At 41.0% G+C, this 27,132-nt stretch overlaps 2 pseudogenes; both read right to left on the bottom strand.

Moving 5' to 3' along the window:
* The window catches only part of LOC139423511 (VPS10 domain-containing receptor SorCS3-like), a 391,895-nt pseudogene that overhangs the window by 61,109 nt on the left and 303,654 nt on the right, over positions 1-27,132 (bottom strand).
* Positions 1-27,132, bottom strand: part of LOC139424133 (VPS10 domain-containing receptor SorCS1-like) — a 171,627-nt pseudogene that overhangs the window by 43,622 nt on the left and 100,873 nt on the right.

The following is a 27,132-nucleotide window of genomic DNA, read 5'->3' as shown; positions in this document are numbered from 1 at the left end:
AACGTTTTTTTTGTCATTGTGTGAGCCGTACTGGTCAAAATGTTTTGTTGTTTTTTCACCACTGCAGTTTGTTACATAAAACATTTCAGTTTTGTTCTACTTTATAGTTGACACTGACTGCTTACTGTACTATACAAGAATGTACATTTTGTCTAGCTGAATGCTATTGTATCACACTGAGCTTTTTAGATACCGATATCAACAGTAGGTTAAAGTTTACTGGGAATAGTCAATACTGTACAATACTGTAGTACACAGAAAAAGGATATGCACATTTGTATGTATATAGTAAATTAATTTTTGTAGCATGTAAACAGAAAATTCACACTTGCATGTCCATTTTTATATATAAAGTAATGTATAGTGAACAGACAATTTGGCATCCAATTTGGCATCCACGCTAAAAAAATTTAAAACACAACAGAAAACCTGCGGTTGTTCTGTTAAAAACAATAAATTGTACCTCCTCACAGTACGTAACACTAAAAGTTCCCATCTTCTTGGTGGACATCCTGTCGCTCTTGTTTGTCTGGCGAGAGACTTTCGTCAACATCACATCTGATGTTTTCCCTTGTGATGCACCAGGGGGGAAATCTACTTGCGTGGCGCAACCATCCCCTGCTATGATCGCCTGTGATGTCCTCACAAGCAGCATTCATGGCATCTAACAGAGACATTGATCTTGTGCCCGATAGTCATATACTTTCCACCTCCATGCTGAAACAAACTCTTCTATCGGATTCAGGAATGGGGAGGATGGTGGAAGGAACTCCATTGTTATCCTTTCATGCACAGCAAACCTTTTCCTAACAATGTTAGTTCGCTGGAAGCTGACATTATCCCACACAATTACATAATTTGGCAAATCTGGTCTTAAAAAACCTTGTTCGTGTTCTGGTATTAGATCTCTGTAAAGTGTATTTAGGAAGGCCAGGAGAATTTGGGTGTTACAGGGCCCAAAGTGAGGAATGTGTGCTCACACCATTCTCAAAATGGCAACACATATTGTAATGTTGCCCCCACGTTGGCCTGGTGTGCCAATTGTGACTCGGTGTCCAATGAGATTGCGGGCCACGCCTCCTGCCTTTGGCCAGATGGAACCCAGCCTCCTCCACAAAAACAAGAATGTGGGTCATTTCACGTCTTTCCAGTTCCGTTATTCTCTATATAGTAACACAGAAAATAAATATAAAGTTTGTTTTACATAGCCTATTCTAGAATCAGAAATGTTATCTACAACTTCAAGAAGTACATACAGGCATCATTGAAGTACAGTAAAACTCCCTGTACAATATATATATATATATATATTTTTATTTTTATTTTTTTTATTTAACCTTTATTTAACCAGGAAGGCTAGTTGAGAACAAGTTCTCATTTACAACTGCGACCTGGCCAAGATAAAGCATAAATATAAACAGTATGGGGATGAGGTAGGTAAAACTGGGTGGGCTATTTACCGATAGACCATGTACAGCTGCAGCGATCGGTTAGCTGCTCAGATAGCAGATGTTTGAAGTTGGTGAGGGAGATAAAAGTCTCCAGCTTCAGCAATTTTTGCAATTCGTTCCAGTCATAGGCAGCAGAGAACTGGAACGAAAGGCGGCCAAATGAGGTGTTGGCTTTAGGGATGATCAGTGAGATACACCTGCTGGAGCGCGTGCTACGGGTGGGTGTTGCAATCGTAACCAGTGAACTGAGATAAGGCGGAGCTTTACCTAGCATGGACTTGTAGATGACCTGGAGCCAGTGGGTCTGGCGACGAATATGTAGCGAGGGCCAGCCGACTAGAGCATACAGGTCGCAGTGGTGGGTAGTATAAGGTGCTTTAGCCCCAGATCGAGGGAGATTATCAGTGGTCTTGTATGTCTTCCATTTCCTAATAATTGCTCCCACAGTTGATTTCTTCAAACCAAGCTGCTTACCTATTGCAGATTCAGTCTTCCCAGCCTGGTGCAGGTCTACAGTTTTGTTTCTGGTGTCCTTTCACAGCTCTTTGGTCTTGGCGATAGTGGAGTTTGGAGTGTGACTGTTTGAGGTTGTGGTCTTTTATACTGATAACAATTTCAAACAGGTGCCATTAATACAGGTAACGAGTGGAGGACAGAGGTGCTTGTTTGTAGGTGACCAAATACTTATTTTCCACCATCATTTGCAAATAAATTCATTAAAAATCCTACATTGTGATTTTCAGTATTTTTTTTCTCATTTTGTCTGTCATAGTTGAAGTGTACCTATGATGAAAATTACAGGCCTCTCGTCTTTTTAAGTGGGAGAACTTGCACAATTGGTGGCTGACTAAATACTTTTTTGCCCCACTGTATGCCTGACAGATTTTGATCATTGAATGGATCATTTTGCATGTGACGGCTCACACAATGAAAGAATGTTTAGAAGTTGTGAAGAGTATGACAGTTTCACTGAGAATCACCTCGTCAGTTTTCATCAGCAAGCCATGTGCATGTAGTTATTGGGCAAATTGTACACAATTGTACTTACTCTTTTGCACACGTGCCAAAACCTGTGCAATTTGCTTAAATTAATAAGAAATTAAAATCTGGTGTGGACAAGAAACTAATTGTTCAAAGTTAGGAACTTATTGTTTAAAAAAAAATATATATATATAATTGAGCCAAAGCGATTGAGCCAAAGCAACTGAGAAAAACTGTAATATAATTTCAACCATCCTTTAATCAACATCAATCTCCCTTTTCCCCCAGTCTTTAATTCATAATCTTCACTCCCACTCCCAATCCCACTCCCTTGTCACACACACACACACACACACACACACACACACACACACACACACACACACACACACACACACACACACACACACACACACACACACACACACACACACACACACACGACTTGACAGACGAATACCAATAAACTGACAGCTCCTCCACATAAAGGTTATGATGCCTCTGAAACATCAAAGCCTTCAGGTGAGTGGATAGGAGTTCTAAATACACCCTGTGGACGTGTGGTCTTCACCAACAGCAAGGAGGGCTAGTCATAAGACATAACCCAATGCTCAAAAACCCAGTATCTGTGTGAATGTAGCCTGACTTAGCCTTGCAACTGGGGCTTGGAATGCAATACAGAAGCTGCCCATCCTAAAAAGACAAAAGGATGTCATACATACAGGCACCTTTGACGAAGATGAGCAAAAAATACAGTATGAAATAAAAAAATAAACAAAAAAAGTAATTATGCATGGCCAACGAGCTCTATTTTCATGCCATCTGACCGTATCACAGGGTCTAATTCAGGTGCCAATGCCATTTAGCCATCTCTAGGCATTTACATTTGTTGGTTGACATGAAAAGAAAGCTCTTTGGCCACGTACACAAGTAGTAGGTTTGGTGTCTAAAGAAATATCCATATGAAGAGCAGAACCCCATGCTTACTGTAAAATATTGTGGTGGATCTTTGATGCTATGGTGATATTTGGCTTCCACTTGTCCTGGGGCACAGTCAACGGCATCATGAACTTTACCCAGTACAAGGGCATTTTAGCAAAAAACATGTTTGCCTCTGCCTCTGGAGGCTGAAACTTGGCCGCAAGTGGATCTTCCAACAAGATAATAACTCCAAGCCCACATGAACATCCATAAAGAAATGGTTATTTGACCACAAAATCAAGATTTTGCAATAAACCTCTGTCTCCAGACTGGAACCCCATTGACAACCTGTGGATTGAATGGAAGTGGCAGTCCATCAACTGGGGCTTTGCACTCAATATAAATAGGCCGACATGCTGAGAAACCAAAAAGATGTCACACATCCACAATATCACCAAAGGAACACAGGTGTATGGCAAGTTTCTCACACACGCTACAATCTGTTACCTTGTTGTTAGCACATTGGCTATTTAACAGCACACCTCCATCCATCTGCTGTTGTGACAATGTATATCTGCTATTCTGTTAAAAGAGTAACTCCCCTCTGTTCCCGCTCTATCTCTCCACGCTGTATCCATAATTTCCCTTTGATTTCAGTCCCCTGTTCTCTCTGCATCATTGTGCCAGCGCTGCCAAAACTGCATCCTATTGAGTTTGAGTTCCACCAGGCCTGTGCTTTCTAGTTTACTCTTCTCTGTCTAAGTTTTGTGGTTATGTGTATGTATGCATGCATTCAGCTTTGGTATGTTTGTCGAACAGGTGTGTGTGTGTATTAGTGTGTGTGTCTGTGAACCCATGTGTGTTTGTGCGATTGCATCCCTAAAGCTACATATACTGTACATCCTCCAAAAAACCACCTTCTCCGGCTTTATCCTCAGCAGGAAGACTCCCCTCCACAACACCTTCTCCAGCTTTATTCTCAGCAGGAAGACCCCCCTCCACAACAACTTATCCAGCTTTATCCTCAGCAGGAAGACCCCCCTCCACAACAACTTATCCAGCTTTATCCTCAGCAGGAGGACCCTCCTCGACAACAACTTCTCCAGCTTTATCCTCAGCAGGAAGGCCCCCCTCCACAACACCTTCTCCAGCTTTATCCTCAGCAGGAAGACCCCCCTCCACAACACCTTCTCCAGCTTTATGCGCACCAGGAAGACCCCCCTCCACAACACCTTCTCCAGCTTTATCCTCAGCAGGAAGACCTCCCTCCACAACACCTTCTCCAGCTGTATCCAGACCAGGAAGACCCCACTCCAAAATACCTTCTCCAGCTTTATCCTCAGCAGGAAGACCCCCCTCCAAAATACATTCTCCAGCTTTATCCTCAGCAGGAATACCCCCCCCCCCCCCACAACACGTTCTCCAGCTTTATCCTCAGCAGGAAGACCCCCCTCACAACACCTTCTCCAGCTTTATCCTCAGCAGGAAGACTCCCCTCCACAACACCTTCTCCAGCTTTATCCTCACCAGGAAGACCTCCCTCCACAACACCTTCTCCAGCTTTATCCTCAGCAGGAAGACCTCCCTCCACAACACCTTCTCCAGCTTTATCCTGAGCAAGAAGACCCCCCTCCACAACACCTTCTCCAGCTTTATCCTCACCAGGAAGACCCCCCTCCGCAATACCTTCTCCAGCTTTATCCTCACTAGGAAGACCTCCCTCCACAACACCTTCTCCAGCTTTATCCTCATCAGGAAGACCTCCCTCCACAACACCTTCTCCAGCTTTATCCTCACCAGGAAGACCTCCCTCCACAACACCTTCTCCAGCTTTATCCTCACCAGGAAGACCTCCCTCCACAATACCTTCTCCAGCTTTATCCTCACCAGGAAGACCCCCTCCACAATACCTTCTCCAGCTTTATTCTCAGCAGGAAGACCCCCCTCCACAAAACCCTTTGGTTATAGTCTATTGTATTATAATCTATTGGGCTCTGAGCCATCATTCCCCCACTTGACTAATGACAGTAATCCTGCTATCTGTAACAGGCAACAACCTAATGCAGACAAGGGATCAATCAAATCCCAATATGCACTGCAGAGCAAGTGAGTCAGAGACTGGAGAAGTCACAAAAATACCTGAGAAACTCTGACGTTTTATTCTTGCGGCACTGTCTGGCAATACTGATTGTTTCCCCCAGTGGCAGGTATTACGAATAACCACATAATGAGTTGTTTGGCATTCAATTAAAATGGGGCTTAGGCAGTGTGTTGGGCTGCCCGCAATGTAATTGTGGTGCTGGGTGACTAGGCTGCAAATAGTGTATGCAGGTGAGTGACTCAGGTGATGTTGGATACTGTGAGCTCGTTTGACTGTGTGAAGAAATGTGACTTGTTTCTGTTGATACATCTGAAGTGTAAAGTTTTTTTAATCACTTTTTTCAAAGGTTGAAAGGAAGTTTGAATAAATGCATCTCCAACATGTCAACTATCTGATTTGGTTGTTGTACAGAATGCGGTAGACTGACGTTCTTCATCTGACATTGTGTGTCTGAGTGGGAGACTACAGGGGGCTGACAGGAACATTATTTGGGGAAAACAAAGTAATGTCAGACACCTGGGGTTCTACTCTTGATATACGCAAACAGGGTATAAGGGTATTAAACACAGAGAACACTTGTATTAAAAGACTGGTGCTGAGGGAACTAAGGTTGAACTTAAACAGGATAGATATTGTTAGGTTTTGTCATAGACTGGCAATAGATACATAAATGTATCTATCAATAGATAAAATGACATTAGCACATTTTTTATCTACACTAGCAGCTTTTTCTGAAGTGAATTGTCTGCTCTTATTAACACTTCTAAATAAATAATGAAATCAAAACCACATATTCCCAAGTGACCACAGTAACTTCAATGTGTCCTGAAAACTTGATCTCAACTTTCCACCAAGTTAACGTTTTAATGAACATATCCTTTACACAGTCCATTAGGGATCCAAGGCCTTGTCTCACAGGGCCAACGAGGTGTGTGAGCCGGGATGCAATATGTTAAGAATGAAATACAACTTGAGTCGAGGGGACCGTTTTCAAGGTTCATATTCACTTCTCCCTTCAGACTTCCACCACTAGCTTCCCAACTAACCCAACCCAATACATCTCAGACTATAAACACATTCAGAAAAATATCATCTTTGCTTTCTCTCTTTGAATCTAACGGCAGGGAGGGTGTTACATGAATAACTGAACTGCACTAAACAACCCGGGCCTGACGCTGTCTAGCATAACAGCTCTTGTCAAAAGATTTATAAGACAAGCAGCTCTAATACTGAAGTCAATTAGGAGACTTGAACAGTTGTAAAGACCCAGATGAACACAGAAGAACAAGAAAAAAAGGTATATTAAGTTGAGTTGTTTACATACTTTCCACCATCATACTTTTTGAGACGTGTCACAGACGCTCTTAATTGTATTGCCCTTAGTCAAAGAGAGCGAGGAAGAGCTACATCCATAGTAATCATGTCTTCACACTGAGCACACGTTCTGAGATAAGAGTCAAGACAGGTCACCCAGAGTTCTAGAACTCGGAATAGAACAGTATACTCCAGACATATAGTAAAGAGACAGAGATTGACCTGCATTGAATACAAAAAGACTGAAGACAAGTAATAAAGTGATCTGACAAAGCTTGAGACACAGCTGTTTGAATATAGAAAAACTCAATATGTTATCAGTACAGAACAGACTGTTTTAAAGTTGCACTTGTAATGACTCCCAACTAAATATACTTCATTATCTAATTTACTAATCACCATTGGATTCCACATTGCATCAGTGCTTAAGGAATCGTTTCATCAGAACTGTACGTATGTTGTCTAAGAGTGTTCCATGTTCACAAATGTATGTCTTCTGAGAGAGTTTAATGTCCACAAGGGTATGTTGTCTGAGAGAGTTTAATGTCCACAAAGGTATGTTGTCTGATAATGTCCACAAAGGTATGTTGTCTGAGAGTGTTCCATGTCCACAAAGGTATGTCTTCTGAGAGTGTTCCATGTCCACAAAGGTATGTCTTCTGAGAGTGTTCCATGTCCACAAAGGTATGTCTTCTGAGAGTGTTCCATGTCCACAAAGGTTTGTCTTCTGAGAGTGTTCCATCTCCACAAAGGTTTGTCTTCTGAGAGTGTTCCATGTCCACAAAGGTATGTCTTCTGAGAGTGTTCCATGTCCACAAAGGTATGTCTTCTGAGAGTGTTCCATGTCCACAAAGGTATGTCTTCTGAGAGTGTTCCATGTCCACAAAGGTATGTCTTCTGAGAGTGTTCCATGTCCACAAAGGTTTGTCTTCTGAGAGTGTTCCATGTCCACAAAGGTATGTCTTCTGAGAGTGTTCCATCTCCACAAAGGTTTGTCTTCTGAGAGTGTTCCATGTCCACAAAGGTATGTCTTCTGAGAGTGTTCCATGTCCACAAAGGTTTGTCTTCTGAGAGTGTTCCATGTCCACAAAAAGTGTTCCATGTCCACAAAGGTTCGTCTTCTGAGAGTGTTCCATGTCCACAAAGGTATGTCTTCTGAGAGTGTTCCACAAAGGTAAGAGTGTTCCATGTCCACAAAGGTATGTCTTCTGAGAGTGTTCCATGTCCACAAAGGTATGTCTTCTGAGAGTGTTCCATGTCCACAAAGGTTTGTCTTCTGAGAGTGTTCCATGTCCACAAAGGTATGTCTTCTGAGAGTGTTCCATGTCCACAAAGGCCCATCCTTTTAAAGGAATAAAATACCACCAACATCTATAGGGTTCATTAAACAGCCCAAAAGTTTGTGTTACAAACTCTTATAGTCCGCATTCTCCAAAGTAGGTCATCACAGACCGAAAGCTCAGCAAATGAAAACTGTAAAATTGCATCTGATCAAAGTGACTGTGTAGAAACTATTTTTTCATTAGGACCTCCCCATAGTGACAACCTCTGAATCCACACTTTTCATTATGACTGATATGTCTCCTCCCTCCTCCAACTTAACCATTCTCCCCTGTTGTGATAGCCATCTTGGTAGCTAGGTCATATTCAATGAACATAGTGTTAAGTCTTCTTCACAGGGGGTTATAAAGGATGTGACCTCTGTGTGAAACGAGGGTACAGAGCTTTCCACAGCATGGGGTAATGTCTAACTAAAGTACCATCAAACAGATAACAACAATCAATATTCTAATTAAAACTTCAAGAAGGTAAATAAACCATTTAAGACTACAGAAGAATATTCAATAAAACATTACAGCGCCTTTGGAACCGGGATCAACAAATATAAAACATCAACAGCTTGGAGCTTTATCCGACTGTGTATCACAGTTCCAAATCCAAAGTGTACTGTATCAAACAATCAACTGCAGTGAAAAAATGACATGGCGCTCACCTTCTGGTCGTGGCTGTAGGCTAGAGCCCAGTCCTGTGTTGGATGGAACAGAAGGATTAGGATGTAGAAGCTGAGGCGGTATTTCTGATAGCTCGCTCCTTCATCCGAGCTGATGAGCACACTGCTCTCAAACTCATGGTCTGTCAGCACCATTATCTGGAAGAGAGAGAGAGGGGGTGGGATTGAGAGAGAGAAGAGGGGTGAGGGTGAGGGTGAGAGAGGGAGGAGATGGAGAGGAATCGAGAAAAATAGAGAGGGAAGTTATGAGTAGAGATTGAGGGGAAGATTGAGAGAGAAAGAAGGAGAGAGAGAGAGAGAGATAGTGATACAGAGGAGTAAGAAAGAAAGAGAGTGAGTGAAGGGGTCACCATGTCAGCACTCCAGGTCTAGTGCTTGGCATTCATCAAGTTGCTGCTAGCGCTACACCTTCACTTTGTATTGGACTTCATTTTACAAATGTGCCTCTATCGCCATGGTTTTTTGGCCTCCTCCAGTGAGCTCAGGTCTGCACTTTGGTGCAAGCGCCACACCTCTGTGTTTACCATGCGTGACTACATGTCTAGGCAATTTGCAATTTGTTTTGAACAATATCTACATCTGTGATGAGAAAAAAACAAATACTTGTGCAATAAAGAATAATGTCTTTGTGGAATGCTCTATGTTACCACAATGGCGGGAATTGTAATTCCATGCTAGGAATTATACAGTCTCTACTTTCATTTCGTCATGAATTCAGTGAAAATGTAAATGTTTTGTTGCATATTTGTTAGAAATTAGCCACTTGAGAAAGTAATAACAGAGCAAGATCTGTAAAACTAAAACAATAAAAGCAATGCAAATATACATATTAATTACAATTATGCAAAATAGAGTAGATTTTCATACTTTATAACCAAAGATACTGTGAAAGTACCCAATGTTGATACAACTTAATTACGATAAAGCCCTTTGTTTGGAAGCCTGTATGATATATAATATTAAATACTACATTGTATCTATATCTTGGTATCATATAATGTATTTGTGGGGGAAGTAAAACAGACATTTTCATTACAGTTCATTACTGTCAAAACACAGAAATATCCCTAAAAATGCATTTCCACTATGTAGAACCAGGGCCTTTTTTCTCAAATGAATCCATAGACATGTTGATTAATAAGACATACATAGCTCAGATAGGCTTTCTCTTTGTGATGTAATGCAATAAGACATGAACATGACACCTGGCTTTAATAATAAACCACTAAACCCAGACAGAAGAAGGAGAAGGGAAAAGCGTGACTTGGATAGTGTCACAGCACAAACAACTGTTTTCTTTCCCTGCATCAGATTTGAATTGTAAAAACAGCATTACATTTGTCTCTGACAAAAATACCACCCCCTTTCAACAGCTTTAACTAGGAATCCTCCCCACTCCTCTTTCTCCAGATTTAACTAGGAATCCTATCTTGTGGTGATTTAGATAAATAGTTTTTCATTAAAGTCAATAAATAGACTGCGGATTCTGTGCCAGTTTTTCTCTCTTTTTTGAAATGTTCCTTAGATTTTTTTTGTTATTTGCCTGACCTTCCAATTTTGCCATTCATTGCCCTCATTGAGGGACGAGGGACCTCGAAGGGCCCCCTCTATTTATCCCAGTGTCTCAGGGCCTTGTCACATGTAATTTATAGTTTCTAACATCAGGTCTAATCATTTTCCATAATATTGTATTAAGTGACAGCGTTTATTATGAGTGGAAATTGCATTTCACCTTGCATTTTTGATTCTTCTGTCTGACCCCTTCTCTCTCTCGCCACTTAAGAGGGGAAAGCACAAATGCTACAAGTCATTGAAGGTTCTGCGTGGATCAGTGTTTCTTCACCACTGAACAAGGAGACACTGAATGTTTCTCAACTCTCTAATCAATTTTAGGTGAGTCCTTTTCAAACCATACTTCCTTTCTGTTTACGGTAATACATTTCATATTAAGACATATCTCTATTGAGGGCTTGTTGTATAGCTGTGTGTATAGCTGTACTCTGTATATCCCCTATATCACTGTTGCATTTACTGGAAGGCATAACATACCCTTTAAATGTTGACAATAAAAGGAATTGGATAAGTCTAGAAATGTATTAATTAACTGCCAAAAATGATTCATCTTTAACCACCCTGATTTAATTTCCTGCATGGTAAATATTATTTGCCATGCGACATATTCAAGAATAAACATAATTTATTAAAAAAATAATATACAATATACAGTGGGGAGAACAAGTATTTGAGACACTGCCGATTTTGCAGGTTTTCCCTACTTACAAAGCATGTAGAGGTCTGTAATTTTTAACATATCAACAAAAATCCAGAAAATCACATTGTATGATTTTTAAGTAATTCATTTGCATTTTATTGCACGACATAAGTATTTGATCACCTACCAACTAGTAAGAATTCCAGCTCTCACAGGCCTGTTAGTTTTCTTTAAGAAGCCCTCCTGCTCTCCACTCATTACCTGTATTAACTGCACCTGTTTGAACTCGTTACCTGTATAAAAGACACCTGTCCACACACTCAATCAAACAGACTCCAACCTCTCCACAAGAGCCAAGACCAAAGAGGTGTGTAAGGACATCAGGGATAAAATTGTAGACCTGCACAAGGCTGGGATGGGCTACAGGACAATAGGCAAGCAGCTTGGTGAGAAGGCAACAACTGTTGGCGCAATTATTAGAAAATGGAAGAAGTTCAAGATGACGGTCAATCACCCTCGGTCTGGGGCTCCATGCAAGATCTCACCTCGTGGGGCATCAATGATCATGAGGAAGGTGAGGGATCAGCCCATAACTACACGGCAGGACCTGGTCAATGACCTGAAGAGAGCTGTGACCACAGTCTCAAAGAAAACCATTAGTAACACACTACGCCGTCATGGATTAAAATCCTGCAGCACACGCAAGCTCCCCCTGCTCAAGCCAGCGCATGTCCAGGCCCGTCTGAAGTTTGCCAATGACCATCTGGATGATCCAGAGGAGGAATGGGAGAAGGTCATGTGGTCTGATGAGACAAAAATATAGCTTTTTGGTCTATACTCCACTCGCCGTGTTTGGAGGAAGAAGAAGGATGAGTACAACCCCAAGAACACCTTCCCCCCATTCTTTGGGGATGCTTTTCTGCAAAGGGGACAGGACGACTGCATCGTATTGAGGGGAGGATGGATGGGGCCATGTATTGCGAGGTCTTGGCCAACAACCTCTTTCCCTCAGTAAGAGCATTGAAGATGGGTCGTGGCTGGTTTGTCCAGCATGACAACGACCCGAAACACACAGCCAGGGCAACTAAGGAGTGGCTCCGTAAGAAGCATCTCAAGGTCCTGGAGTGGCCAAGCCAGTCTCCAGACCTGAACCCAATAGAAAATCTTTGGAGGGAGCTGAAAGTCCGTATTGCCCAGCGACAGCCCCGAAACCTGAAGGATCTGGAGAAGGTCTGTATGGAGCAGTGGGCCAAAATCCCTGCTGCAGTGTGTGCAAACCTGGTCAAGAACTACAGGAAACGTATGATCTCTGTAATTGCAAACAAAGGTTTCTGTACCAAATATTAAGTTCTGCTTTTCTGATGTATCAAATACTTAAGTCATGCAATAAAATGCTAATTAATTACTTAAAAATCATACAATGTGATTTTCTGGATTTTTGTTGATATGATAAAAATTACAGACCTCAACATGCTTTGTAAGTAGGGAAAACCTGCAAAATCGGCAGTGTCTCAAATACTTGTTCTCCCCATTGTGTATGTGTATGTATATATATATATATATATATATATATATATATATATATATTTAAACATAATTTATCTTACAAAATGTATTGGACAAATACCATAATGTCACGACTTCCACCGAGGGTGGGTCCTCTCCCTGTTCGGGCGGCGCTCTGCGGTCGTCGTCGCCGGTCTACTAACTGCCACCGATCCCTTTTCCTTTTCTTTTGGTTATGTCTGTTTTGTGTATCACCTGGTTTCACTTTGGTTAATTAGGGGGGGTATTTAATTCCACATTTCCTTTGGGGTTTTGTGCGGGATTATTTTCGTTGAACTGTCAGTGAGGTTGGGGTGCGTTTTATTTCGCTCTTGTTCTACGGGGGGGGGGGGGGGGGGTTTCCCTGGACTGTGTCTGAGTGGGGATTGTTCCAGTGTATTTTCTATAGCACTGAGTCCTGTTGGTTTTCCTTTTGAGCTTGTTAAAATAAAACGCCCTTTCTTTGGAACTCGGTTCTCCTGCGCCTGACTCCACACCCACATCTCCTTGGGGAGATCTGACACATAACTGGACAAAAACTTCGTATAACCCATCTCTCAGTAGATGTCATTAATTTACTTTCAGAGATTGTTTATGTATGTCCATATGGATATGGGCATGTTGATCTGTTCCTGAATCAGTTTTAACAGGCACTAAGTTCCACGAGGGAAGCTTACGTAACAGCTCACATCATCATCAAAAACTTTCACATTATCAAAAATATAATCAGCAGGTAAATAAGATTTCGCTCCACATCCACTTTGCAATTGATCACCAATGTGTCTCCCGGGAACAAAGAGGAGTGATGTCTGCTTATGATCAGCTAGTCGGTGGGAGTCCAGCGGCCGAGCTAATTGTCATGCGAAGAGTGCAATAGTTATTGTCTGAGGGGCTGCAGCCTGATGTTGGATGGAGCTCGAGCCATCTGATGACTGCAAACAAAGAGAGGAGTGGAGAAGATGATGCCTCACAGCAGATTAATCATGTCCAACATAGATAAATTGCGTTCTATCTATCTTTCTGGTGAATTGGGATAACAACATGTCTAGCTACAATCATACAACCATAGAAATATAATTAATTCAATTCTGTCTATTCATTTTATGTCTATTAATTATATTTATACGTCTAGAATGCTACTCTTCATTATTAGCAGCGGTTGTGAGTCAAACCGTGCAGAAGACCTCGGAATAAGGCTGAACATGCATAAGGACAATTCATGATGGGTGTCTTCTTTAAAAGCTTGAAGATAAATGTCAGCATCATCATTCAAATATATAACCTGCTCTTAGAAAGGTCAAGCCTCTGGATTTGTTCCTTTAGGCAACTTGAGAATATAGTCAGTGACGTTAACAGAATCTTGTTGTGTGGAAATCAATTGTCATACTATATTCACGTGTGAGAAAAGACACCCTTGAGGCATTAAAGGCACAAATGTATTGCCATGGTGATTTAAGGGTCATTACTGCCTCATCTCAACAGAGATAGAGATAACTGTCTTCCTGATTTTCCCACGCTAGACACACAGATGCCAAGCTTTGCCACTGGAATGCAATGAGGAAAAAAGAAGTTCCAGCTTATCCAAGAGAGAGTTGGGCACATCCATAATGAGATCAGAGATAAGGTTAGGAGGAATGTGGGTCGGTTGAAGTCAGAGGTGAATGGCGGTTGTTTACAAAGCGTGGCTCTAACGAGGGCATTCGGACATCCTAGGGTCTCACGACTAGCTTTTACTACGATGTAATTCCCTAACTGCGGTGAACCAAACTGCAACATCCTCAGTCTATCGCCATGGTAGAGAAACGACAAGGCCCTATTAGCAGATCTGCTATCTGTCCTGTGTGTCTTTGACTTGGTCAGCCCAGTATCTGGGAAATGATCTGGATACTCCTCATTCAAGTAGACTATAGGGACTATCATCAAGTCCGGCCAGCTAGTGTGAAAACATTCACAGGGTCAGAGAAGATGCACCTTCTATTTTATTAGTTTTGCTTCAGCATTTATCTACACACCAACAATATGTTTTATTATTTCTAACAGGTCTTTCTGGTCTCTGTGTTGTGTCATGGAAAATGTTCTGAGGCTATAACGACAGTATGAGTAAGTGTTGCTTGTAACACTCTTGAATTGACTTTCCTAAGTGCAGGCAAGATGCCAGCACAAGGCAATGTAAGCTAAATAAGGTCATTCAACTTTGGGCTTCTCACAAATGTAAATGCTTGATAGAAAGCGTTTATTCAAACCCTAAAACATATTTTTTTAACAGTCAGTCTGCCGTCTAACCTTCACTTCGAGCTAACATTTGATTTGATCAGAAAGAACAAATAGCGGAAGCAGAGAATGGACAACGAACAATTCAGTTCTAGTTAACTCAACCAAATGTAATTAAGTTCTTCTAAGTCTTAATCATTTTTGTGTTATTGAAAATCACTCTTTTGAAGTTTGTCTTACCTTTCTCTTGTTGGATGGACAGACATACAGGTAACTCAGCACAGTCTTAGATCCCACTTTGTCATTCATCCTCTCATAGGTGGAGCCACAGTCTGTTGATCTGTAAATAAATAAAAATATGTTTAGACAGAAATACAGACAGAAAGGCAGTTCAATGTATAAACAGACAGATATACAGACTTATTTACCGACACCTGCTTTCAACCACAACCACATCTTAAGATAGATTTATGTCCAAATTCAACGATCTTGACTTTGAACCATATCATATGAAATAGCCCTGTTATTGTACACCTTACAGTACTTGGCTTTCTCACCCTTATAACTAGGGTGCTCAAGGGCTTTGATCCTATAACATGTAAACTAAATATATACGACCATGTTGCACAGGGCAAAAAACATTCTGTGTTATAACCCCTGCGCCAGCAGAATGAAAGAGGTTAACCAATCATTGATAGGTGCTAACGTAAACAAACCATTCACAGACATCTGGGGGCCTAACACCTTTAATAACGGATAGGTTCTCCCGATAACTACTTTAAAATGAAATAATATTTAAATATGGATGTGCCAACAGATTATTATTTTATAGCTCTTCGGGTTTTTTTTTCTCCTGGTGGCGTAGTCGGCAGAGAGTTGTGCAGCTCTGCCAGTAATAGAGATTCAGGTGAAATTACAATAAGATCTTTTTTCATTCCAGCTCTTTCCTGAGTGCCGGGGAGAGACGGTCACGATGATTGCAAAGTAGAATAACGAGAAAGACAGACCTTGCATGAGGGTATGCTGACAGCTTCTACAGGATATTAAAAGAGAGTTGGGGAATTGAACAAGGCGATGACTGATTGGAGAGGGAAATATAATGTGGAACGGGCCTCTGAGCACTAGGGAGCCCCCAAGGGCTGCGTTATATTGTCTGAGTCTCCTCATGCGGCAGGCGAAGACACAGAATGCTGCCTGACTGAATTGCTTGTCAAGTATAAATTGAAGAGATAGCAAGCTCCTGTGTGGTATTGTATGTAGGCTATACATCCATTTTACTTTTCACCACTTAGTTCTATCCTCAAGTACTAAGGCTCTGGTATGAGAGTGTCACAGACAGACTGTACAATCAGTCAGAAATGCAATCAAACCTCCAAACCATAACACATATGCCTCCTGATTATTGAGGCGCCTTTTTTGTTTTTCCAAAACCTAGAATCACTACATATTCATGAGTGTCTGCGGGGACGGAAGCTGTAGTCATAATATGCATGCAATTGCAGTGTTTAAACCTGGCTACACCGCCATACAATAGGCACTTCTCCTCTTTCCTCATTTTTTATTCAGTAATTTCATCCTCATCAGCCCCTGTCCACGGAGACGGTTGTTTATCTGGTGTTTGGTCTCCAGGTGTTTATCTCTAGGTTCTGGTCTGGAGTATAAATTTGTTGAGGGAGAGTGAGACAGAGAGAGCCAGAGGCATTGTTGCCAGTGAACGGAGATTCTGAGAAAAAGGCTAAATGCCAATTACCTTGATAATTTAAATTTGAAGCTAAATGTAGCTTAAGTTCCTTCAGCAATTCAGTAAATAGGTAATACTAGCCCTTTTAGTTGGAGTAGCAATTTATAAAATATCACAACGCTTCCCAAGCATCTGAAACTAATGGGGTTTTGACTTGCTGATGGAAGATAGCAGCAGTCTGAAATATTCCTTGACTATCAGAGAGGGGGTTAGGTACAGCAGTAGTTACATTGTCTGCTGTTGATGTGTCTGCCTGCATTGAGGAAGAAACCCTGAGGTAGTGTGGATATTAGTGATGAAATGCTTTCACCACAGTAAAGAAGTTAGTTCTTGTAGGTATATCAGACTGCTTGATGGCGTTTAATCAAGCATTAATCAACCATAAAAAATACTTTAAAAAAAATCCAATTGTACACAGTTTGATACAAAATAAAACTTCACCTTTAGTTAAACTCTCATTTACTATGAGCTTCACTCCAGGAACAAGCAATGCAAAGCATTTGCTTCCGACTACAATACACCTACAGTGAAATAGATAAATATCTAAGTACTAAGTAATATTGTTGTGTTATAGTATACATTGAGGGATGATATACAGTGACTATTAAAACCTACCCTAACCCGAAACAGTTGATAGATGGCAGCATTCGTGTAAAACTGAAAGCGCAAACCACCACATTTTACCATCGCAAGGTGACTGGGAATATGCCCAAATACAAACAGTGCATTTATTCCCTCCGTTAGGCAATCAAACGGGTAAAACGTCAGTATAGAGACAAAGTGGAGTCGCAATTCAACGGCTCAGACACGAGCTGTATGTGGCAGGTTCTACAGACAATCACAGACTACAAAGGGAAATCAATCCATTGCGTGGACAGCGACGTCTTGCTTCCAGACATGATAAACACTTTCTTCTCCCGCTTTGAGAATAACACAGTGCCCCCGACGTGGCCCGCTACCAAGGACTGTGAGCTCTCCTCTGTGGCCGACGTGAGTAAGACATTTAAGCGTGTTAACCCTCTCAAGGCTGCAAGCCCAGACAACATCCCTAGCCGCGTCCTCATAGCATGCGTAGAACAGCTGGCTGGAGTGTTGATGGACATATTCAATCGCTTCCTATCCCAGTCTGCTGTCCCCACATGCTTCAAGATGGCCACCATTGTTCCTGTACCCAAGAAAGTAACTGAACTAAATGACTATCGCCCCATAGCACACACTCCTGTCATCATGAAGTGCTTTGAGAGACTAGTCAAGGATCAATAGATCCACAGATCTACAGATAATGCAATCGTCATCGCACTGCACACTGCCCTATCCCATCTGGACAAGAGGAATACCTATGTAAGAATGCTGTTCATTGACTACGGCTCAGCATTTAACACCATATTACCCTCCAAGCTCATCATTAAGATCAAGGCCCTGGGTCTGAACCCCGCCCTGTGTAAATGGGTCCTGGACTTCCTGATGGGCCGCACCCAGGAGGTGAAGGTAGGAAACAACTCCTCCACTTCGCTAATTCTTAACAAGCCCCACAAGGGTGCATGCTCAGCCCTCTCCTTTACTCCCTGTTCACCCATCACTGACAAACTGAAATGGTCCACCCACACAGACAGTGTGATGAAGGTGCAACAGCGCCTCTTCAAATTCAGGAGGCCAAAGAAATTTGGCATGGCACCTAAAACCCTCACAAACTTTTACAGATACACAATTGAGAGCATTCTGTCAGGTGTTATCACTGCATGGTACAGCAACTGCACCGCCCGCAACCACAGGGCTCTCCAGAGGGTGGTGCGGTCTGCCCAACGCATCACGGGGGTCAAACTACCTGACCTCCAGGACACCTACAACACCCGATGTCACAGGAATGTCAAAAAGATCATCAAGGACAAACAATCACCTGAGCCACTGCCTGTTCACCCCTGCTTTCATCCAGAAGGTGAGGTCAGTACAGGTGCATCAAAGCTGGGACCGAGAGACTGAAAAACAGCTACCATTTCAAGGACATCAGACTGTTAAATAGCAATCACTAGCACATTAGAGGCTGCTGCCCTATATACTGTACATAGACTTGAAATCATCACTGGCCACTAATTATTGAACCCAAGTCACTTTAATAATGTTTACATATTTTGCATTACCCATCTCATATGTATATACTGTATTCTATTCTATTGTACTGTATCTTAGTCTATGCCACACTGACATTGCTCGTACAAATATTTATATATTCTTAATTCCATTCCTTTACTTAAATTTGTGTGTATTGAGTGTGTTGTTGTGAAATGGTTAGTTATTACTTATTTCTGCACTGTTGGAGCTAGAAACACAAGCATTTCACTACAATCGCAATAAAATCTGATAAACACGTGTATGTGACCAATACATTTGATTTGGATTTTAAAAGGAAAGACAGAGTGAGGCTAAATCTTGTTTCAAGATTCCTGTAGAGATGTTTAATGAACACTAAAACCATTTACCTCGTACTGCAGATTGCCGAATATGTAAAATGTATATGTAACAGTCCTGGGAAATATCAGAATCCCTGATGTTTTCTCGGAATTCAAACCCCCCCAGTGTTTTAACCAGGTTCCATCTGCTCTGACATAAAGTGGTGGGCTTTTTTGTAACTAAATCCATTTCAGAGAGGTGTGAAAGAGAGGGAGAAAACAATGTGTATGTTTCTCCATGAACATCAACTGAATAGTAAAAAAAAAAATCTGTGACCACAAATCACATTAGACATTGTTGTCAGGCTTTTCCAGATGGCTGCATGTAAAGCAGAACAATTAAGTGGTTGGTGTGCAGAGGCACTGTGTGGAGACCAGGCTCTGGGGAGAGGAAAAGCTCAGTACTTCAAAGTGAGAGTGGGACCAAACTCCCAAACCAAATCACCTCAGTCTGCGGTAACACACAAAAACAAGGGATATAGACTGGGGTGTTCAGGAGCACAACCGACTCAGAGGTCCTCATGTATTATTCCAGCAGGGAAACTAACGGTTGGTGATCTATCCTGCATCGCTAGCTCACAGACTGAGGTCTCTTTCGGTCTCTTGCAGCTGACTTGGCTGGCCACTGACCAAACCAAAGAGATAGTAACTGCGTGATTGAATAACAAAGACACCAAACAGACTAGCTAGGAAGAATATCTGGAAAAACCTTGTCAACAGGGTTTGTTAGTGTCAGAAGTGGGATTAACAAAAATAAACAACTTTACCTGACATTGCAACTGTGAGAGAGAGATGAGAAAAAAAACAGAAAAGTTCTTTGCTGAAAAGCCTGAGGCAAGATCAAGCCTTCAGGGTCTAAACATGATCTTTCCTCTGACTGATATGCTTAAACATTGTTCTGAACATAGACGAAGCCCAGGCATCCAGTCTTAAAGGGGTCGGAACACAAAGTCTGAATCCACAGTGAAACGTTTCTACAGCTATTGTTTGAGATACTACAGGTTATTTTTGTTCCTAGCCAGACTGCAGGGGAAATACAGATGTAATATGGGTCCAAACACCAGATCCTAGACCCGATGAACCAACTGTCTGGATGGATGCTGAGACCTCTGGACGACACAGGAAAATGAGAGATGAGAACTTAGCGACTGAGATTTGGTTGGCAGAGACAAACCGCAATGGGCATGAATTGGGCAATGCCTTACCATCATTGCTCTGATAGATAGTGCTGGATAGCAGAGAGACTGGACATAGAACTTAATAAGAGAGATGAAGAGAGGTAAGGTGAAAAGGTCATGCAATAACAGACTAAAAAAGCGTGAATAGTTGAGGGGAAAGAGAAAGCAAAAGAAAAGGAGGAGAAAATTAAGAGGGGGGAAAAGAATGAAGAGAATGCATCAGTAGAGGAAGGTGTTGAGAGCAAAGGCAGCAAATAAAGCTTTTAATAATCTCTGCTGCCATCAGCATACCTTATCTCAGGAAGGGGACCAGCTTTGTACAAGCTGTCAGAGTGTTTATCTGTTGGAAAATATACACAACGCAGAGGCATTGAGACACACACACTTCTCACCCCTAAGGTACATTAGCTGTAGAATAATCTCTCCTCTAATAACAGAATCCATTGAAGCATAATTGAAAATAACTTTTGGAGAATTGACACATTTAGGGTATATAAAGATATTTGCAGGTGTTTGCCGGAAGAGCACAGTGGATCGTTGGTGAGAGACATGTAGGAGGGTGGAAACTCAAGCGTGAATGAATAATGGAGGGAAAAACATTCACATTTACTGACTGGGTCCAATTGGTGAGAGGAGATGTGTTTTTTCTTCTTTATCTCAACACTTGGAGTGACCTTGAGAAATGCCAAACAGGCAACAGAGACAGGAAGAGGAAATATGAAACAGTCCACATGTGAAATAGAACAACAACAGCAGGAACAGGGAAATGTGTTTGATGCACAAACAGATTCACTATAACACCTAGGCTCTCTGTTTTTTTGATAATAAACTAGGAAGTCAATAAATATTCCCACTGTGTGAAATTAAGATGTTAGATAAAAACCAAGAGTAAGCACTGTAGGTTCTGTATAGCTACTGAGGGTAGCCTGGAGGTTTACAGCATTTGGCAAGGTCGCTGGTTTGAATCCTGGAGCCGACAAGGTAAAAAATATTTTGTTGGGCCCTTGATCAAGGCACTTAACCCAAATTTCTCCAGGGGCGCTGGGCAATAGTGACCCTGGTCGTAACCCCACTCCCTGCAGGTGTCTCAGGGGGAGTTGGGATATGCAAGAAACACATTTCCATGACACACTTGTAACAGGACAAATATAAGCACCCCCTAAATGTATTATCATTTTTCAAGTGTTACTGAGCAGTGTGGAGGAGAAAAGGTATGAGACAGGAATGTTTCAATATCCCAATGTACCAAACCCTAACTTTCATGCAACTGTATGAATATAACAACCAAGGGTGAGCACAAGATGTATTATGTCATATGTGTCATATGTCACGGGACATAGGGAATAACTAAGAGACATGAAAGTTTACATTTCACAAATAATTATTTTGTGGCACTTTGTGCAAGTTTCTGGACAGTGAAAAATTATGAGACATGAAAGTTTAATCTTCATAAGTTATACTTCCATGGCACTTTAGGCATGGCCTTTATGACATCCATACATGCCATTCACAACCAAGATTGAACACTAGATAAGATATTTGTGGCAAGTTACTGAACACGGGGAAAAACAACTATGAGACAAGTTTAAATCTCATTACTTTGGCTACCATGGCTAGAAGAAGAGATTTCAGTAACTTTGAAAGAGGGGTCTCAAAGGCGCATAGGGGGTTTAAAGGTGACGGCAGGGTAGCCTAGTGGTTAGAGCATTGGACTAGCAACTGAAAGGTTGCAAGTTCAAATCCCCGAGCTGACAAGGTACAAATCTGTCATTCTGCCCTTGAAAAGGCAGTTAACCCACAGTTCCTAGGCCGTTGTTGAAAATAAGAATTTGTTTTGCGTGTAGGGGGCAGTATTTTCGTTTTTGGCTAAAAAAGGTACCCATTTGAAACTACCTATTTCTCAGCCCCAGAAACTAGAATATGCATATAACTGTCAGATTAGGATAGAAAACACTCTAAAGTTTCCAAAACTGTAAAAATATTGTCTGTGAGTATAACAGAACTAATATTGCAGGAGAAAGCCTGAGGAAAATCTAATCAAGATCTAATCAAGTGCCTCTTATTTTGAAACCCAACTGTTCCTATGCAAGCCTATTTAAAGGGATAAACAAGATTCCTTTTTCTATGGCTTCCCTAAGGTGTCAACAGTCTTTAGACATAGTTTCAGGCTTTTATTTTGAAAAATGTGAAATGTGAGATAGTGAAGGATCACATTGCGTAAGTGGATAGGTGGGGGCTCTCAGAGTGAGTTTTTTCGCAACTGAGTAAAGCCGCCATTGATCCTCCCGCTGTTATTGAAAAACCTACACACTCGGTTGATATATTAACGAATATATATTTTAAAAACAACATGAGGATTGATTATAAAAAACGTTTGACATGTTTCTGTGGACATTATGGATATTATTTGGAATATGTGTCTGCGTTGTCGTGACCGCTCTTTCCTGTGGATTTCTGAACATAACGCGACAAACAAACGTCGATATTTTGGGTATAAAAATAATCTTTATGGAACAAAAGGAACATTTGTTGTGTAACTGGGAGTCTCGTGAGTGAAAACATGCGAAGATCATCAAAGGTAAACGATTAATTTGATTGCTTTTCTGATTTTCGTGACCAAGCTTCCTGATGCTAAGTGTACATGATGTTATGTATGCTATAGATAAACTTACACAAACGCTTGGATTGCTTTCGCTGTAAAGCATAATTTCAAAATCTGAGATGACAGGTGGATTAACAAAAGGCTAAGCTGTGTTTTGCAATATTGCACTTGTGATTTCATGAATATGATTTTTTTTTGTAATATTATTTGACTGCTATGCTATTCAGCGGTTGCTGACGAAAATGATCCCGCTAACGGTATGGGTAGCGCCAAGAAATTTTAACTGACTTATATATATATATTTTTTTTAAAGTGTGTGTGTGTGTGTGTGTGTGTGTGTAACTCAGTCAACTCAATTAAACGCTTATGAGAGATTAAGGTGGAAGATTCTGGAGTGGTGCTTGAGACAGCGTTTTCACAACACCATCGACAACCTTTCTCATGGAAGAATGATGTTTGTATCCCTCCAATACAGTTACAGACTCTTGTAAAATATTTTTCAAGGCGCATATAAGTGCTTATGGCAACTCGTGGTGCCCCAACGCTTTATTTTGGTGTTTCCTTTATTTTTTGCAGTTATCTATGCTTCTTTACATTTTCATCAGGATTGATTTAGACTGTTTCTGTGACCATTTAAAGGTTATCTTCACTGCCCCCAGTCCTGCTGCTTTTTGTTTGTGGATGGAAGAGTTCAAGGTTCCATTTCTCTTCACTATAAGCCTTGGGGGGTGATGTGAAAAAGGTGTGTTGCTTCACACATCATCTGTTCTAACCAGTCCCTTGGCATTTTGGGTAAGTCAATAAACCACCTCCCTTTAGTTGGATGCTGCTGAAGTATCTCTACGCCTCTCTAAAGACTGCCACTCTTTCAAAACATTCCAGAAATCACACAAAAATGTAGTTAAATAGAGTATGTGAGGGAAATAAATGGTTTGTCCCATTCTCTGTGTGCACTGTTGTGACTTTACTTTCATTAATCTGGTGACTGTTATTTACAGTGCCTTGCGAAAGTATTCGGCCCCCTTGAACTTTGCGACCTTTTGCCACATTTCAGGGTTCAAACATAAAGATATAAAACTGTATTTTTTTGTGAAGAATCAACAACAAGTGGGACATAATCATGAAGTGGAACGACATTTATTGGATATTTCAAACTTTTTTAACAAATCAAAAACGGAAAAATTGGGCGTGCAAAATTATTCAGCCCCCTTAAGTTAATACTTTGTAGTGCCACCTTTTGCTGCGATTACAGCTGTAAGTCGCTTGGGGTATGTCTCTATCAGTTTTGCACATCGAGAGACTGAATTTTTTTCCCATTCCTCTTTGCAAAACAGCTCGAGCTCAGTGAGGTTGGATGGAGAGCATTTGTGAACAGCAGTTTTCAGTTCTTTCCTCAGATTCTCGATTGGATTCAGGTCTGGACTTTGACTTGGCCATTCTAACACCTGGATATGTTTATTTTTGAACCATTCCATTGTAGATTTTGCTTTATGTTTTGGATCATTGTCTTGTTGGAAGACAAATCTCCGTCCCAGTCTCAGGTCTTTTGCAGACTCCATCAGGTTTTCTTCCAGAATGGTCCTGTATTTGGCTCCATCCATCTTCCCATCAATTTTAACCATCTTCCCTGTCCCTGCTGAAGAAAAGCAGGCCCAAACCATGATGCTGCCACCACCATGTTTGACAGTGGGGATGGTGTGTTCAGCTGTGTTGCTTTTACGCCAAACATAACGTTTTGCATTGTTGCCAAAAAGTTCAATTTTGGTTTCATCTGACCAGAGCACCTTCTTCCACATGTTTGGTGTGTCTCCCAGGTGGATTGTGGCAAACTTTAAACTACACTTTTTATGGATATCTTTAAGAAATGGCTTTCTTCTTGCCACTCTTCCATAAAGGCCAGATTTGTGCAATATACGACTGATTGTTGTCCTATGGACAGAGTCTCCCACCTCAGCTGTAGATCTCTGCAGTTCATCCAGAGTGATCATGGGCCTCTTGGCTGCATCTCTGATCAGTCTTCTCCTTGTATGAGCTGAACGTTTAGAGGGACGGCCAGGTCTTGGTAGATTTGCAGTGGTCTGATACTCCTTCCATGTCAATATTATCGCTTGCACAGTGCTCCTTGGGATGTTTAAAGCTTGGGAAATCTTTTTGTATCCAAATCCAGCTTTAAACTTCTTCACAACAGTATCTTGGACCTTCCTGGTGTGTTCCTTGTTCTTCATGATGCTCTCTGTGCTTTTAACGGACCTCTGAGACTATCACAGTGCAGGTGCATTTATACGGAGACTTGATTACACACAGGTGGATTGTATTTATCATCATTAGTCATTTAGGTCAACATTGGATCATTCAGAGATCCTCACTGAACTTCTGGAGAGAGTTTGCTGCACTGAAAGTAAAGGGGCTGAATAATTTTGCACGCCCAATTTTTCAGTTTTTGATTTGTTAAAAAAGTTTGAAATATCCAATAAATGTCGTTCCACTTCATGATTGTGTCCCACTTGTTGTTGATTCTTCACAAAAAAATACAGTTTTATATCTTTATGTTTGAAGCCTGAAATGTGGCAAAAGGTCGCAAAGTTCAAGGGGGCCGAATACTTTCGCAAGGCACTGTATTTAAAAAAACATTAAAATAATCATGTAAAAACTCATTAGGAATTTGGTGCACCACAAGAGCAGATGTTTAAATAGTTACCTTCTCCCGTATGATTCAGTACTACACAAATTGGTTTAATTCTTTATTTACTATCTAACCGAATAATAACACATGATAACATACACACTTAATACATTAAGAAAAGTTCCCCAGTGGATTGACACAACATATGGCGGTTTGTTACAGAACGACATGGAGAGGGAGAGATAAAAAGACACACTTATCATTGATACATTTTAGAAACTATTCTCACAGTAATCATATACTTTGCACACGAACCGCCGCACGTTCGGAGTAAGAAATCATGAATGTATTCATGTGTGAATGCCTTTGTTTGCCGTGGATCTCTGTCGGAACCAGCCCTCCTTAGGAAGGGTGATGGGCCTTTCAGCGGCACCCTTTTATGACTCTGATTGTCCGAAAGGAGTCTCTCCTTTCCCGTCTTCTACTGTTGTTCATTCTGGAAGATGCTCCTTGGAAGATAGGCTAACCAGCCATGTTGACGGTTCCCTTTGGATGATGAGAGTAGCGTACTATGTTGATTTGAGAAGAGTAGTACAGTGGTCCCACTTAAATTCACTTTTCTAGATACTTACCTTAGGACAGCTAATCAGCTGTATCAGTGAGTGTCTGAGAGGTGAGCTTCTCACCTCTTCCCTGTGTTGATATTCTGAGTTCACCACTTGAGACATGGGCTGCTGCTCCCCATCTTTCCTGGACTGGGAGATGAGTTTATTTTAAGTTCCAACCATTTCAAATGCGTAGCTACCGCTTCACGTTTTTTGTTTGTTCTAATGTTAATTTCTTTCCTAAAATCACATTCCTAACAAAACTATCTTCATGATTTTTCATATTTCATACACAATGTTAAAAATGGAGACTTCATACATGTAGTGTATATAGTTTTCAAGTTACAGTATTTCCATTATAACCTTTTTAATGACATCACAAAATACCACCCATATGACATTAGTTCTCTATAGCTCACCACTGACTATTCCCCACCTTGTGTTAACCTGTTGCGACGACCAAACCCGGATCCGGGATTCTATTCTATTTCTATTCTAAGCTCATTACCATAACGCAACGTTAACTATTCATGAAAATCGCAAATGAAATGAAATAAATATGCTATCTCTCAAGCTTAGCCTTTTGTTAACAACACTGTCATCTCAGATTTTCAAAATATGCTTTTCAACCATAGGAAAACAATCATTTGTGTAACAGTAGCTAGCTAGCGTAGCATTTAGCGTTAGCATTAGCGTTAGCATTTAGCAGGCAACTATCACAAAAACAAGTAAAGCCTTCAAATAAAATAACTTACCTTTGAAGAACTTCTGATGTTTTCAATGAGGAGACTCTCAGTTAGATAGCAGATGCTCAGTTTTTCCAAAAAGATTCTTTGTGTATTAGAAATAGCTCCGTTTTGTACATCACATTTGGCTACCAAAAAAAAAAAAAAAAAAAAAAAACGAAAATTCAGCCCTCAAAACGCGAACTTTTTTCCAAATTAACTCCATAATATCGACTGAAACATGGCAAACGTGGTTTAGAATCAATCCTCAAGGTGTTTTTCCACATATCTCTTCGATGATATATCCTTCGTGGAAGCCTGGTTTCTCCTTGCTCTCAAATGGAAAAATAATTGCACCTGGCTTTACGCTCCAATTTCGACGCAGGGACACCAGGCGGACAATTGGAAAATGTAGTCTCTTATGGTCAATCTTCCAATGATATGTCTACAAATACGTCACAATG

This window comes from Oncorhynchus clarkii, chromosome 13 (assembly GCF_045791955.1).
Source record: "Oncorhynchus clarkii lewisi isolate Uvic-CL-2024 chromosome 13, UVic_Ocla_1.0, whole genome shotgun sequence".
In the NCBI taxonomy this organism is placed as follows: Eukaryota; Metazoa; Chordata; class Actinopteri; order Salmoniformes; family Salmonidae; genus Oncorhynchus; species Oncorhynchus clarkii.
This window is presented reverse-complemented; position numbering and strand designations above follow the sequence as displayed.